Below are 16,289 nucleotides of genomic sequence, written 5' to 3'. Positions count from 1 at the left end.
CCAAGGCTTAACATAGTTTCCCTTTATCTGAAAAAGCAATAAAACCTCCTAAATTGAGGAGAAAATGCCTTTTTGTCAAAATAGTCCAACTTGTAAAAGGCTAAAATAATAATTAAGAAAAAAACTCTGACTTGTAGTTAATAGTACAGAAGGGAAGAAGTGTCTTCTGGCAGGCAGCTTGGCAGCACTGGCATGTGGCAATGGGAGTCAGATGTCTGCCAGACTGAGTCAGTAAGTCTGGTCCAGGAATGGACACTGACATGCTGTTCACTGCTTGGCAAGCACTGACATGAAAGAATCTGAGAATCTGTCTAGCTCAATGTCAGAAAGATAAGGATAAAAAAATTGTAGATGTTTGACAGATTTAAGATCATCGAGTCCAACTCAATGTTAACCGAACACAGCCAAGTCCACCGCTAAACTAAGCACCACATCTACACGTCTTTTAAATACCTCCAGGGATGGTGACTCTGCCACTTCCCTGGGCAGCCTGTTCCAGTGCTTGACAACCCTTTCCGTGAAGAAATTCTTCCCAATATCCAATCTAAAGTTGTCCCCTGGCACAACTTGAGGCTATTTCCTCTTGTCCTATCACTTGTTACTTGGGAGGAGAGACCGACCCCCACCTGGCTACGACCTCCTTTCAGGTCGTTGTAGAGAGCGATCAGGTCTCCCCTCAGCCTCCTTTTCTCCAGACTAAACACCCCCATCTCCCTCGGCCGCTCCCCATCAGACTTGTGCTCCGGGCCCTTCACCACCTTTGTTGCCCTTCTCTGGACGCACTCCAGCACCTCAAGGTCTTTCTTGTAGTGAGGGGCCCAGAACTGAGCACAGGATTCAAGGTGCGGCCTCACCAGTGCTGAGTTCAGGGAGATGATCACTGGCCTGGTCCTGCTGGCTGCACTATTGCTGGTACAAGCCAGGATGATGTTGGCCACCTGGGCACACTGCTGGCTCATATTCAGCTGGCTGTTGACCAACACCCCCAGGTTTTTCTCTGCCAGGCAGCTTTCCAGCCAGTCTTCCTCCAGCCTGTAGTGTTGCATGGGGTGGTTGTGGCCAAAGTATAGGACCTGGTGCTTGTTCTTATTGAACCTCATACAGTTGGTCTCAGCCCATCGATCCAGCCTGTCCAGATCCCTCTGTAGAACCTTCCTACCCTCCAGCAGATTGATACTCCTGCACAACTTGGTGTCATCTGCAAGTTTACTGAGGGTGCACTCAATCTGTACATTCAGATTGTCTGTAAAGATCTTAAACAGTACTGGCTGCAAAACAGCCCTGGGAAACACTGCTAGTGACTGGCCACCACCACTCTTTGGGCCTGACCATCCAGCCAGTTTTTTTACCCAGCAAAGAGTATGCCTGTCCAAGCCATGAGCAGCCAGTTTCTCCAGGAGAATGCTGTGGGAAATGGTGTCAAAGGCTCTACTAAAGTCTAGGTAGATGACATCCACAGCCTTTCCCTCATCCACTAAGTGGGTCACCTTGTCATAGAAGGAGGCAGTCTTTGGTTTTGGTTTTTTATTTTTGGGGGTGGGGGTGTTCTTTTTTTACATTTGGGCCATGTTTATATAACTTCATACCAAATCATCTTCAAGCAGGTGAAAATAATCTATATTCTATAAAATCAATGTGTAAGATAATGCCCTTCTTACAGCTGAGAAGGGCTACTGACTGCTGCTGGTACTTTACCAAGAATATGTAAGGAGCTATTGTGAAAATCCAACAGACAGAAAAGTGCAAGGCAGAGAGAAAGTCATACAAGATTAGGCCCCCAAAATAACAAAAACTCTCCAGGTTGGTAGCTGACAAGCATTCAAGCTGATGTTACTGCATTTTAAAGCCACTGTAGCAAACAACATTTAGTGAATTAAAATTGCCTGAGCTACAGCAAGGGTTCAAACAATTGGAATATATCATTACCAAATTTGGTAAAAGACACAATTCAGACAATTTTGATGCCTGCTGTATTTGCTAACCTGTATTAAAATAGAAATATTGGAGTGCTATGGGCCCTGTTTAGCCATGCAGCAGCTCACAGGAGCCTTTGAAGCACGTCGCAGCAGTGAGATTAAAAGCTCAGTTCTGAAGTCAGGGAATCATGAAAGTCCCTTCGATATAAGATCAAGTGTTCCCAGGGTCCCCGCAGGAAGGGTCCTTGGAAGCTCTCAATCGGTGCAGCAGTTATCTCAAAAAAATGTAACACAAGATCTGTCTAGCTAATGAAGAGACAGAAGCAGCTCATCGTAAGCTGTGAGGCAATGACTGATGTGGCAGTGAGTAGTTAGGAGACAGGTTCAGAAAAGCAACAGAATGTAGTGTTTTTCAATAGTACACAAGAAACCAGTGAATGTGAATCCTAAAAAAAATTCAGGATAAAGTGGGAAAATGTAAGGGGGGAAAATCATGTCATAATGTGTCTCTGCAGCTGAAACTGTTCACGTGAAGGAAAACTTGTATGTGTTGTAAAACACATGCAGAAAGCAGCACAGTAAACTATAATGATGTCAGAGACAGCTATGAAGAGAAAGATCTTGCTTTCGGTTATGGTTGCTGGCATAGTTCTGCTCAGAAAAAAAAAAAGCAGGTTGCATGTGAGATCAGAAATGGCTGAATGCCTAAGCTGAAGACCAAAAAAGCTGCTGCTCATAGAAAAAGCAAGCTGAACAAAAAAACAGGTGCTGCTGTTTTGGTTTTTTAATGAGGTTTACTTTACCATTTTTATGCAAACAGGAAAACAGAGACACAAGTCATCAAGACAAATTTATGGGTGCAGAGAATTTTAAAACCCAAGGACTGTGCACATTACAAAACAGTACCTGTCTGATTTTTACCTTGCCATGGCACCTCGGTGCAGAAGAGAGAAAGGAAGCTGTGAGTGAGGAAGGAAGAAGAAAGGATCAGAAAGACTAAATAGAGGAAAGAAACGAAAATCAGAGCTAAGGAGCACCCATTGAAAAGAAGGAAGAACAGAAGCGGCACACAAGTTCATTTAGCTGCTTTAATGCATCGTCAAGGATAACACACAGTCAATAATCCATCATGTCTTTTTCTTTGCATTGCAGCCTGGTAAGGGTTATTTTTATCTTTTCCCTTTTGTTTGTCACTTCATTCTCTTTTTTCTATCAAAGTGTTCTAATTTGAATGATGGCTGTATGTTTTTTCAGAGATTTTTGGGCCCTAAGGCTATGCTGGTAGACCATGAAAAGTTATGTTTGGCTTACAATGTAGTTAAAAGCAGCTATATGCTGACATTTTCATGGTTGTTAAAATGCAAAAACGGAAGTTTTGCTCCCATGCATTCCACCAGTTGCTGCCCAAATGAATACTAATCATTGCGGCATTCACTTGTTCAACAAGTTTTTCTAGTTCTCTGTACCTCTGGTGAATGCTGCTATCCTGAAGACAAAGTACAGAGTGTTCATTTTTGCCTGTCTTAAATCGCCCTCACCCAAGAGAAGGGCGTGCTGCAAGCACACATATGTGTGTCCATGTGCATTCCTTAAACAAAATGTCCTCAGGGCACTCGGAGATCCTGCCAAACCATCAGAGACAACTGGGTCAACTACTACCAAGAGTGAAGTAAATAATCAGATGATGGAGTTGTTTGCAAAACTGAGAGCATCACATGATAACTAGCAGCTACAAATTTGTAGGCAAAGAACTAAAATTTTTATCATAAGATGGCTTTCAGGGGTATTTAATTTCCAGAAACTTCCTCTGAGAGAAATTTAGTTCCCAAAATATTCCACTGGTGAGAGTTTGGTAGACCAGTGAATAGGTCTGTATTGATGATGTGATTGTTTGGGCAGAACTTGCCAGGAGCAGAAGTCCAACATACATTTGGACTTTGCAAGAGTGAATTGTTCAATTATTGACTGCACTAAGCAAAAAATGACATTCTAGAATATTAGATTAGCAGGGACGATAATACATCCAGACCTGACAGCAAAGCAGGACAGGAATGCAAACCCCAAAGATAATAAAAAAACCTTGACTCAGTTCTTAGGCATAATAATTTAATGGGTAATCCTATATATATACTATATATATATACACACTATGTATACTATGACCTATATATACTATATATCCTGTATACTATATATATACTACGACAATAAAAACATTATTGATCTGGTTGAAAGTTTGTAAAATGTGAAGTAAAATATCCAGTTCCAGCTGAAAAAAACCAAAACAAAACAACAAAAAATAAATCTTTTGCATTGTAAGTTCAAAGTTTTCTTGTAAAAGGGGTAAAAGGAGAAAACTAGTGATTATTAATAAGGACAGAGGAAATGTTTGATCAAATTGATACTAGTTTTGATCTACTCCTGATTTTAAAATCCAGTAGACCTACCCAGGACACAGGTCTTTGCAGATGTATTTGTGGGAGGCAACCAAGAAGCAGCATAAGTTACAATGGCTGCAAAAGGTGTCTTGAATTCAAAATGTGTATTAATTTTCATATGCTTAATTCCATTTGCAGACATTCACACAAATGAATTTTCTGAATTACTCTTCAGAGAAGCAGTGAAGAGCAGCAATGGTACATATTCTTTAGTTGCTAGTTTTCTTTTTTTTCTCAGAATTTCAGTCAAACTAAACCAGTATTTTGTCACTTAAGAATCTGAATAAAACATTCGATGTCTGTAAACTCCTCCCAAACACTCTACATCAGCTCTTTACTATTCATTCCTTCATGATCTGTAACTAACCACTTGAGTCAAAAAAAGGGGAGGTCAGAATAAGGAGGAAATTGTGGTTTGAAATTTTCTTGAGAAGTCAAATGATTAAAAGAGAATGGGCTGTGCAGTTCTTAAGTGTGATGCAAATTCTGCGTGAATTTCATCAGACTATTTCCACAGAATTGCAGAATGGTTGAGTTTGGCCGGGACCTCTGAAGGTCATCTTGTCCAACTCTCCTGCTCAGCCCCTGGTCAGTTAGAGAAATTGTAGTCACAGCTAAACCAAATGAAACAAAGCTTCAGGCAGGTCAAGAGAATTTTGGACAGAGCAAGCCTGACAAGCCTCCGTCCTGAGCCCTTGCAAACTCATTATAAAGCTTATGGCCTGTTACTGGCAATGGCCATACTGTATTACAGGGCTGCATGGTTACAAAGTCCATGCTGGCTGCGCCCAGTCACCTTGTCCTTCAGATGTTTGGAGGTGGTCTCCAGGAATACTTGCTCCATCACCCTCCAGGAGACAGAGATGAGGCTGACCAGCCTGTAGTTCCCTGTGTCCTCTTGCTTGCCCTTCTTGAAGACAGGAGGGACATTGGCTCTTTTCTACTGTTCCGGAACCTCTCCTGATCACCATAACCTTTCAAAGATAATTGAGAGTGGCCTTACAGTGACATCAGCCAGTACTCTCAGGAGGCATGGATGCATCCCATGAGGCCCCACGGATTTTGGAATGTCCCATTGTTTTTTTAAGTATTCCTTAACTTCGTCTTCCTCCACTTCTCTTGCTCCAGACTTTCTCACAGGTTTCAGGAGCATGGGATTCTTGAAGGCTGGTCTTGACAGTAAAAAAACAAAGCAAAGGCACTGACTACCTCAGCTTTCTCCATATCCTTTGTTACCCGGTTCCCTACCCCATTCAGCAGCCAGCCCACATTTTCCCTGGCCTTCCTTTTGCAGCTGATATACTTGTAGAAGTCCTTCTTGCTGCCCTCCACATCTCTTGCTAGATTCAACTCCATAAGCGTTTTAGCTTTCCTAGCCCTGTCCCTGCATGCTTGGATAGTGTCCCTGTATTCCTCGCACATCACGTGTCCTTGCTTCTGCCTCCTGTGTGATACCTTTTTATGTTTGGGCTTTGTCAGGGGCTCCTTGCTCATTCTTGGAGCCACCTGCTGCCTTTGCTGGATTTCCTGCACATTGAGATGGATCATTCTGGGGCTAGAGGAGCTGATACTTGAAAACCAACTGGCTCTCCTGGTCCCCTCTCCTCTCTAGGGGTGCACTGGACAGGATTTTTCCAAGTAGATACCTTAAGAGGCCACAGTCTGCTCTCCTAAGTCCAGGGGATTGATCCTGTTATTTACCTTGTTCCCTCCTTGTGGGATCCTCCACCATTTCATGGTCACTGCAGCCAAGGCTGCCCGTGACCTTCATATCCCTGATGGGTTCTTCCTTGGTGGTAAGTGTGGGGTCCAGCAGAGTGCTTGCCCTCGGCTCTGTGATCGTCTTTGTTAAGAAGTTCTCATCAACGCACTCCAGTAACTCCCAGATTGCTTGTGCCCTTCTGGGTTGACCTACCAGCCGCTATCATGGTGGGGCAGAGTTTTGTTAGACTGTAAAAATTCAGTGTTTAATCAACTTTATTAAAACAATCTTGGCTCTTGTGAAGGTACTTGTTTTTGAATAATGCAAAAAGAAAAAAAAAAGAAAAAGATTATAGCCATGAGATTTTTTCTGAAGCCTTAATTTACAGCTCAGGTAATTTGCAGTGTGAGCAGCAAATTAAGCAAACAGAAAAGTAATCAGGATAGCAATAGACAGATAAAAAGAGAGAAACCAGTTACCTTACTCTGAATTCTAGATAAGTAAGGAAAAACTGTGCTGCTTTGAGAGAAAGTGACTCAGCCGAGAATTGAACCAACACCCATTTACAAGAAAGAAAACTTGAATGAAATCCCAGCTCAAGTGAATTCAAGAGAAATTCAAGAGAAATCCTTGCTGGTTCTCATGAGTCATTTGGCAGCATTTTACTCACCTTTAACACATACAGATTTTCTTCCTTATTCTGCGAGGGGTAACCATAGGCAAGTTGCCCAAGATCAAGTTTTGAAACATGGCCACTTGATTTGCAAACCTCAGGCTCTGGATTATGATTTCAAGGCCCATGCCCATACAGGCTCAGAGTGCACATGCATCCTTTTGACTTCAAATGGCTCTCTCAAGGCTCAGCACACCTGAAAATCCGGCAAGAGAAGTCACAACTGAACGAGCACGTTGCACACTTGCTCTTCTTTCTCAATGTGTCAGTTCTCCTACTCTTCTACAGATTTTTGTAGTCATAAAATAGTAATGAGGCTATTTACAAAGACACTGCCGAGTTAAACTAAGCTTTGTGGGTTATACTGAAATTAGCACAATAAATTCAAAATGCAAACTGCTGTTATACATTCATGTAGTGACTATTTCACTGCATAAAACTTTCTCCTAACATCTGCTGTTTTCTTTCAGCATCATCCAGTAGTCCCCAGGGAACCAATTTCACTTCATCACCCCTTCCTGTCTGGGCAAAATGCGTGTTTGGCATCATAACTAATTGAGTTTAAGACAAAGCCAAACCAGGCTGCAGTAATACAGTGACTGGCCGGTTTAATTAGTTAGGTGCTTTTATTTGATTTTATAGGCTCTTGTTGTAGGCAGTTGGTCTTTGATGTTCCCTCTCTTTGGGTTCGTTTCCAGCCACAAAACAGAACATCTGTTCTCCACGTAATTGGGAAAAGACGGGATAATATAATTAGGCAAACATCTCCTAGCTACTGAATTTTCTTCCTGATGGGAGTTTAGCTGAAAGAAACACTCTTTGTTTTGTCAAGCAGCGATTATTCAGTAATTGTTTAGATGGAGTACGGGCTAACCAGGAACTACAGGCTTTTTTCTTTATGAATTATTTGTAAATTGGGCTCCTCCTTGTGGGTAATGTTTATAGCACACCGCTGGGCAACGGCCGGCTCAGCGCTGCCTGGGTTTAGAAACAGCAAATCATTAGCCGTTAATACGCAAAAAGTGTTTCAGTCGTGTGTCAGCACCCACGTCACACCTGAGGTTCATGTGCAAGCCCTAGAGGTGATTGATGGTTATGTGCTCCGCAGGTGATTTTGTAAAGAGCCAGACCAGGGAGATGCTCTCCTGAGACCCACCAGCCTTTTATTCACAGAATCACAGAATCGGTTTGGTTGGAAGAGACCTCTGGGATCATCGAGTCTAACCTTTGCCCTAACACCACCATGTCAACCAGACCATGGCACTAAGTGCCACGTCCAGTCTTTTCTTAAACACCTCCAGGGATGGGGACTCTACCATCTCCCTGATAACCCCTTCAGTGAAGAAGTTCTTCCTAATATCCAATCTAAACCTCCCCTGGCACAACTTGAGGCCATTGCCTCTTGTCCTATCACTGGTTACTTGGGAGAAGAGGCCGACCCCCACCTCACTACACCCTCCTTTCAGGTCGCTGTAGCGATCGATCAGGTCTTCCCTCAGCCTCCTCTTCTCCAGGCTAAACACCCCCAGCTCCCTCAGCCTCTCCCCATCAGACTCACAGCTGTGGTGTAAGAAAATAACCAGCAGCCTAAGTTTCAAAGGCTGCAAGGCGCAAAGGCCGATACGAGCAAGTTTGCCCACCACCCTTCAATTCACTTTGAATTAATTTTACATGAGCTGGAGATGCTGCTCCTAACAGCAGCAGGCTTGGTGATGGCAAGAACCCTGAGAGGAAACGCTTCCCTGTGTCCTCAGTCAATGCAAAATGGCGGTGGCCCAATCTGCCCACAGTTTTATTTCGTGGTGATTTTTCAGTCAAATATTCTTTTCAGTAAAGCTGAAATAATGTGCTGTTTTTTCAACCTTTAAAATATCATATCTGAACGTTATGCTGAAATGAAGGATACTGTTGAAGTGGAAACTCCGTCCATTCAGGTCTGAAAAATCCAATTTTTTACCTTAATAGAATTTTATACATCCTTCTTATATGCAGTTAATCTTTGATGTTCTATCTTCTTAGATTTATTTCCAGTCACAAAACATCTGTTCTCCACTTAATTATGAAAAATCAAAATAAAATTAGGTGCACCTGAAATAAAAACTGAGATTTTCTCAACACAACCCTTTTGGAGTTGTTTTTTTTATTATTTAAAATTGAATATTTGTGAAAGGCAAACACTCCTGAAAAGGAACCTGACACATTCTTTATAGAAATTATGAAAAATACTTTCTCCCTCTTTTTTATTAACTGGAGTCTTTTACAGTGCCTTTAGGAAGTACTGCTCCTCTTTGTACTTAACGTGTAGATTCCCTGGGCAGGAAAAGCAGCGGAGGATGGTTCTGGTCCTGGGCGGGGGTGTGTGGCTCCCAGCTTTGGCAAACGGCAAGCATGACATCCACAGTCACTTGGCAAAGAGGGGAAAAAAGCAGTCATTCAACTGCATTTCACTTTAGTACTGTCTTCTTTTCACTTTTAAGATAGGAGGAGGAGAAAGAGAAGAAAAAGTCCTACCTCTATCCATCATCTTTATTCTCTGGCAAACTTGTAATCTAGAGATTTGTCACTAAACCTCTATGAAAGGGATATGCAGGTGACTGGACAAGATCCAACACAGGGAATAGCCCAGGCAGTCCTCCTTTGCTTTGCTCTCTTTCAGATTTTCACCCTAGACAGTCACAAGCGATGATGTTTCTGAGAAGTGTGTGGCTTCCTATGACCAGACATGCGTCTGCCTGTACCTGCACACGTGAGCAGTCGCAAGTGCAAGGTCTGGCCCCCAACCTCCATGCACTGCAGATTTCTGTGTACGTTTATCAGCCGCTATGAGCTTGCTGGCAGCAGGAACATGCTCCAGGGACTTCTCCTGTCCCTTTCCCCATCCCATAACTTCACTCTACTGAGTCGTGAAGTGCCACCTGAGCCTCGGAGCAACCGGAGGAGTCACCAAGCCGGTGAGTTTGATGTCCCATGGGGATTTAACTGAGTATGTCCTTGGGACATGATGATGATCAGAGCGCTGTTGTGATTTGATTTTCCTAATAACAAATTGCTAGGCTTGATTTTTTATTTTGATTAGAGTTATAACAACCGTAGAAATGTGCTATGAAAATAACAATTAAAAAACCTAAGTCATCTGACTGATACATTATCTACTATGCGTGCTACTGAGTGCAGAAGAAAACGTAGGCAGATATGGGAAGATTTTTCCATACAAGTCTTTAAGTAAATAAACCAATTTGTTTGCTCTTTTTAATGAGAGAAGAGGATATTCAACAGCTGTGAAAGGAAATAAAAGTAAGAATTATAAAACAGAGGTTTTCTTGTAATCAACCTGTCACTTGTCAAGAAGGAATGGATCAGTTATTGTCTTTGTCTGTATGTGATCATCACAGAGATAACGAGGGCATCAACAGCTGAAGTACTTGCAGGATTTTATAAATGCATGTGGAAATTAGAATGACTTCCATACCTTTAAGATAAAAGCTATTTTGAGCACACTAGGGAGTAAGTTGGTTTAGCTGCAAGTTATTTTTTGACTGCAACTATGGGTTTCTTGTACCTTTCTCAAAAAACTATTATGTTGTCTGTGGAGATGGTATAGAAGATAGAGAATGATGGCATATGGGAAGAGTGGTGTAGTAAGTATATAAATATGATGTATGAATTTATTGGCAATTGTATTCCTGGCTCAGTCAATAATCCAAACAAGCCTTTCCTGCAGAGGCTAATGTCACTGTAGTGTAATAGTGTAATTAATGCAAATTTCTCTTCCTGAACGCTTGACAGAAAGACATCTTTTAAAATTCAATATGCCTACTGTTCCTCGAAGGAAGAATAAACTAGAGTGACCAGTTTGAAAAGAACTAACGAGATAAAGAATTGGAAAAAATGTGAACTGACACATCTGATTTAAGAGAGAAATACTGATATTTGAATAGATAAGCATGAAATTATGACCAGCCTGCCCATCTCCCCATGTAGAGGATGAACAGGCCCTTCATAGCAAGGCATGCATAGGTGTTTTTTCTTTTAGTTTGTCTCCATGATTAGTCCTGTCTTTTATGAGAGCTTGATCCTGACATTTATGAGACGTTAATTCTATCATTGTCCTGAAAATAACAGAACTGCCAGCACTAAATTCAGTCAGGGCTGCTCAGGCGAATGGCACAGTCTGTAACCCAGATCTCAGCCTAGGAAGAAATACATCTCCCCTGCGACAGAGCCTGGCTTTGGAAAGGGAATTTATTGAGATGGCTACAGCTGGGCGGAGGGACTGTTAGTGCCTCTGGTAAATCAGATACTGATGGTTATCCTGGTGCTTTGCACTAAATGGACTTCTGACCTGAGCTATCTAAAATTTATTATGTTGCTAAATACAGTCAATAAAAGTCAGCCTTCCTCTGGGTACCTTATGGGAACCAGGTTCACCTGTAAGAAAGCCAAATAATTTGTTTAATTTGCTGATACCATGCTATACTGCCTGCCAGAATACCAGTAGAGAATTGAGTTCGTGGAGTGTGGGTGCTTTTCGGGTTTTACTCGGCAGGCTCCAGTTCAACGACAGAGCCTGGCTCTGAGAGACGAGACTGTTGTAGCCTAGGAAATTCAATTGTTTCAAGACTGAAAAAAATCTCAAATTCTCTGAATTATATGTGAGTTCACAAATTTGGAAATAAGCCAGCGCATCCTCAATTTTTCTAAACCTTAATTTTCCAGTGTTTACACTGCTAAAAAAAGCCAGCCACGTATCAGCAATAGCTGTAGTTTTAGTGGAGGTACCACAGCTTTTCCTTATACATATGCTAGGTGGTAAATGTAGGGCCAGAGAGATACCACCGTGTAGGAAGCACTTTGTTTTGCTGCTGTATCTTCTGAACAGACCTAAACTCGGCCTCTTGCTGGCAACGAAGTGCACATCATCATCCTCTGAAACAAAAAATGCATTTGTTTGCGTGATGCACAGTATGCTGCCCATTAGGTCCTTGGCTCCTGGGAGGAAAGAGAAGGGGCCGAGCTGCTGAAGTCACGGGGCAGCCGTGTTGGGGCATTTGAATTCTGCTTTGAATTTTTAGAAAGTATCTGTGATGTTTGAATTTGCTCCATATGACTGCTTGAAAGTAGCATCTGAACATCATTTCTGCTTCTTATTTCTGACATCTGTCATAACGTTTGACCCAGCTACTAGCAGGGGCTATCTGGAAAAGCTTACCCAGCTTGCAAGCCTGCGTGTGGATGTGCTCTGGCTGGCACAAGGCAAATGACTCATGCGTCAAGAACGCCTCTCTCCAGATTCAGCTCAGCTTTATAGCTCGAGATTCCTCAGCCTTTGCTTTTCAGCTGACATCAAAGAGTGTTAAAATAGATGGGGTTTTGTCTCCAGGCATTTTCCTTGGTTTAAACTGAAATCCTCAAACGTTTCCATTTCACACAGCAGCAAAGATGGTATTTTGTGCCCAGAAAAGTTTTTCCTTACATGGCGCACAGTGAGCAGCCTTGTCCTTCTCAAGTCCCTCCTTCCATTAATTGGCCTTTGCTCTCTTCACTTAAACAGACAAATGCTCTTAAAAAGATGGACTCTGTGTTATGTTTAAACTCATCTTTCTGGAGGGAATTATTGGAAACCTTGTTAGTCGATATTGAATGTAAATATTGGCATTTTGCTAGGACCAAGGCTTGTGTCTTTATGGATGAGGCTTTAATTTTGTCCTCATTTTCTACCTCCTAGCAGCTTAGGCAGGCAGCAGGTCTCACAGGGGCTGGCAACTCTGATACCTCCTTGTTACTTGTTCCGTCCTTCTCGGCACATGAAAAGTTCAGAACAAATTCTAAATTAATTTTTGGTTTGTAGTAGGGAAATCCCAGTAAGTGTATCAGCTAGCAGCTAGGATGGATGGGTGTCAATTTCCCAAAGCGTTTTCTTTCTCTGTAATGAAAACAGTTCCGAAGGACAAAAAAATGCAGTGGAGCAAATAAAGAACAAAAGAATAACATAAGCTATGACAGAAAGTAAAGGGTGGGAGAAGGATGAAAGGTATGCCAAAATGAAAACGGCAAGTTTTGGGTTAGGAAATTTGTTTCAAACAGGCCATTTTTATACCCAGAACAAAGCGCTTGCTTGATACACTAAATATGCTTGAGAGAGTCCTTTGGTGTGGCACCAATATATCCTTAATAACTTTAAATTAGCACTTATAAAGGGAAGAGTCCTCTCAAGATTTTTTTTCTTCTGTTTTTAACTGTACACTTAAAATGGATGTTATATTGCAGTACGCATCTGCCCGCCTAAGCCGCCGCCAGCCTCCCTCGGTGTGCCGCGGCTTGGCTCTAGCCCTCGGTCAGAGGCGTCAGCCCACCGGTGTAGCCTGCGTGTTATTCTGGCACGTGGACGTTCTTGTCGCTGAAGCGGATGTCCTGCAGATGCTGTTAGTGGCGATACCTTCATTATTTAATAACCAGGAATATTTTCTGATGATTTATTTGAAGAGCTATTTGTTTCCAGCAGTTTTAAGATAATACTATTAAAATGTTAAAAGACTAATACAAGATTGGCCTGTCCCAGCGTGTTGACCTCTTCCTGTGAGTATTTGGCACTTCCTGAAGCCTTACATTGTATTGAATTTCATTAATTTGCATTAATTCACATTTTAGTGAGCTGGGTTCATCCTTCCTGCAGAATCTGTCACCGCTTGTAGTAAACAGTCAGACCTGACCCTCTTGTACATGTCCCCGCCAGTTCAGAGCCACCGCCCCGCAGGGTCCCAGCACCGCGCAGGAGCACCGAGCAGACTCTCCACGACCCTGGGGGCACTCTGGGGTTTAGATCTTTTTCCCAGTGCTCTCCTCATATCCCCTGTCAGCATCTGAAAGCTGTGCTGGGGAGGGCAAAGGGACAGCCCTCGTCTGCCGCACTCAGTAAAACCCTCACCACTGGCTGCTGCAGATTTCTCCTGGGACTTACCTGGGACCTCTCTCCAAGTCCTGGAGGACAATGTTCTTCACTCGTATGTGAAGAGCTATTTCATAGCAAGGTGCTAAGAAAATAGGGGACCCAACATTTTTTGGGATGTGTTGGACTTATTATCCATATCCCAATGGGCACGTGGGCATATAAAGCATAGAATCATAGGACAGCCCAGGTTGGAAGGGACCTCAGAAGGTCATCTGGTCCAACTTTTCATGGGAAAGGGAGCCTAGATGAGATTAGCTACCACCCTGTCCACTTGCATCTTGAAAACCTCCAGTGATGGGGACTCTACTATGTCCCTGGGGATGTTGTTCAGTGAATGATTATTCTCACTGGAAAAAATTTCTGTCTTATGTTGAGACAAAACCTAATGGGCATTTCCAAGCGTGCAGGTGACAGTCGCTGTGCCTGCCTGGGTCAGCATTGCGTGAGCAGTGGGGTGCAGGGGGTGACCATAGTGAAAGGCTGGAGGTAAGGGCGGTAGAGCTGCTCAGAACTTAATCATTTTGCACTGGGAAGTGCTAATTTCTCAAACTGTGTATTGGGAAAGGACAATTTCAATAAATTTAAAACCTCTTTAAAATGCCTTAAAGTTGTTCACATATCCTATTTCAACTTTTCTGAGTGAGGTTTTCAAAAAAACTCATTTTAAAATTAAAGTTTCACTAAAATTAAAGCCAAATTGAAACAAGTATTTTGATCATAAAAAGAAAAAAATGATAGGTCTCATCTAAAGTCATTCTTTTGCAGGCTTTCAGTGTTTAAGCATACTTGAGAGTCTGACTTTTGTTCCTATTTTGAATGGATGGGATTGTTTGGAAATTTCAACATTTTTTGTGGAAGAGGAAATGATTTTCAGCTTGCCTTCAATTGACCACTTTGTTGCATAAATTTGGACAAATCATCCAGAATGCCCGTCTTACAAAATAGGATAATGATATATTTTCAACCGAAGACAGCTGATCAAATCTTGACTCATTGGTGAAGGCAGTAACAAAATGCCTGGCTCTTTGATGGTGTCAGGATTTTACCCCCTGTCCCTAAGTAAAATGTTTTCCTACACTTTTTAAACCATTAAGATGTCTTTATATGCCTATATAATTATACATAGAAGTCAGGTTCTTTCGGTTCCTCTGGGATGTTGCGTGTTTTGTCCGTGCAATAGGAAAAATAAGTTTGACAGCATTCTTGTTCTGCAGTGGCAAGGTGACAACAGCACTTCTGAGCCACAAGATGATGCTTTGGTGCAGCCATTTGCTGGGGGAGCTGAAATTGCAGGCTCTGGCAGAGCTACCTAGGTATGCAAATTCATGTGTAAGCATGAACAAACCTGGGAGCGTGGTGGCTACGCGTCTCAGCAGCTGTAGAGCTGGCTGTTGGCTTCCTCATGTTCACTGGAAACATCCAAGGTCAGGCTGGACAGGGCTCTGAGCAACCTGATGGAGTTGAAGATGTCCCTGCTCGTTGCAGGGGGGGATGGACTAGGTGACCTTTAAAGGTACCTTCCAACCCAAATGATTCATTGATTCTAATACCGTTACTGCCACAGAATTTTACTGAAGAAGCTCCTTCAGGACAGAGTTTGGGCAATACCTAATAAAATTGGGCTTGGATCCATGAAGGAGCCACTGGTTGCCACTGCAGTGTAAATACTCAATGTTACTAATAGTAATCAATGTGATCTGAGTCCTACACTGCAAACAATAACCCTTCCTCAGTTTTTAAAGTGAAAATATCCAAAATTAGTACAGGGCACTGCTAGAAGCCTTGAAGAAATGTTTTTAAAAGATGAGGATTGTACAACTTGCTTAGAATATGTATTTCCTTTTGGAAATTTAGCAGCCCCTGGAAGGAAACCAGTGGGATTTGCAGTGTTGAGTTTTACAGCTGGAAGGAGGAAGGCAGCGAAGGAACTTCATGGCAGCTCATCTTCCTTGGGTACAATTTCTCCCGCAAGCTGCAGGCTCCAGTAATGAGCATCACAGGATGTTACAGACTTTGGAAAGGTTGTCATTCAGAACAGCGCATGCAAAAAATGAATAAAGTATCATAAAGTCGCTGTAGTACAGCCCCAAAATAGATATTATCATAGAATCATAGAATCATAGAATCATTATGGTTGAAAGAGACCTCAAAGATCATCAAGTCCAACCGTACACCTGATGCCACCCTGTCCACTAAACCATGTCTTGAAGTGCCACATCTAGACGTTTTTTGAACACCTCCAGGGACGATGACTCCACCACCTCCCTGGAGAGCCTGTTCCAATGCCTAACAACTCTAACAGTGAAGAAGTTATTTAATCTTTTAGATTATCTGGGATAATCTAAAGTTCCCACTGCCTTGTGACATGGATTTAGGTCCTTCCTCGCCCTTTTAAATGATGCTGAGCAATTTGGACAACTGTTTGCTCAAAGTGGCTACCTAGTGACTATGAAAATTATTTTCCCAGGGAAATATTTTTTTTTTTTTTGTCCTTCACCACTAGCTTATTGCTGTGGGTCCTCCTGTGGCATACCTGCCAGCTTGGGGCGGAGTGGTGATGATGCCGGGAGAGGCAAAACCTGTGAGCGATTTCCAGGAGCCAGACAGGGGG

Source organism: Cariama cristata, unplaced genomic scaffold, assembly GCF_000690535.1.
Source record: "Cariama cristata isolate BGI_N322 unplaced genomic scaffold, ASM69053v1 scaffold1003, whole genome shotgun sequence".
NCBI classification, from domain to species: domain Eukaryota; kingdom Metazoa; phylum Chordata; class Aves; order Cariamiformes; family Cariamidae; genus Cariama; species Cariama cristata.
This window is presented reverse-complemented; position numbering follows the sequence as displayed.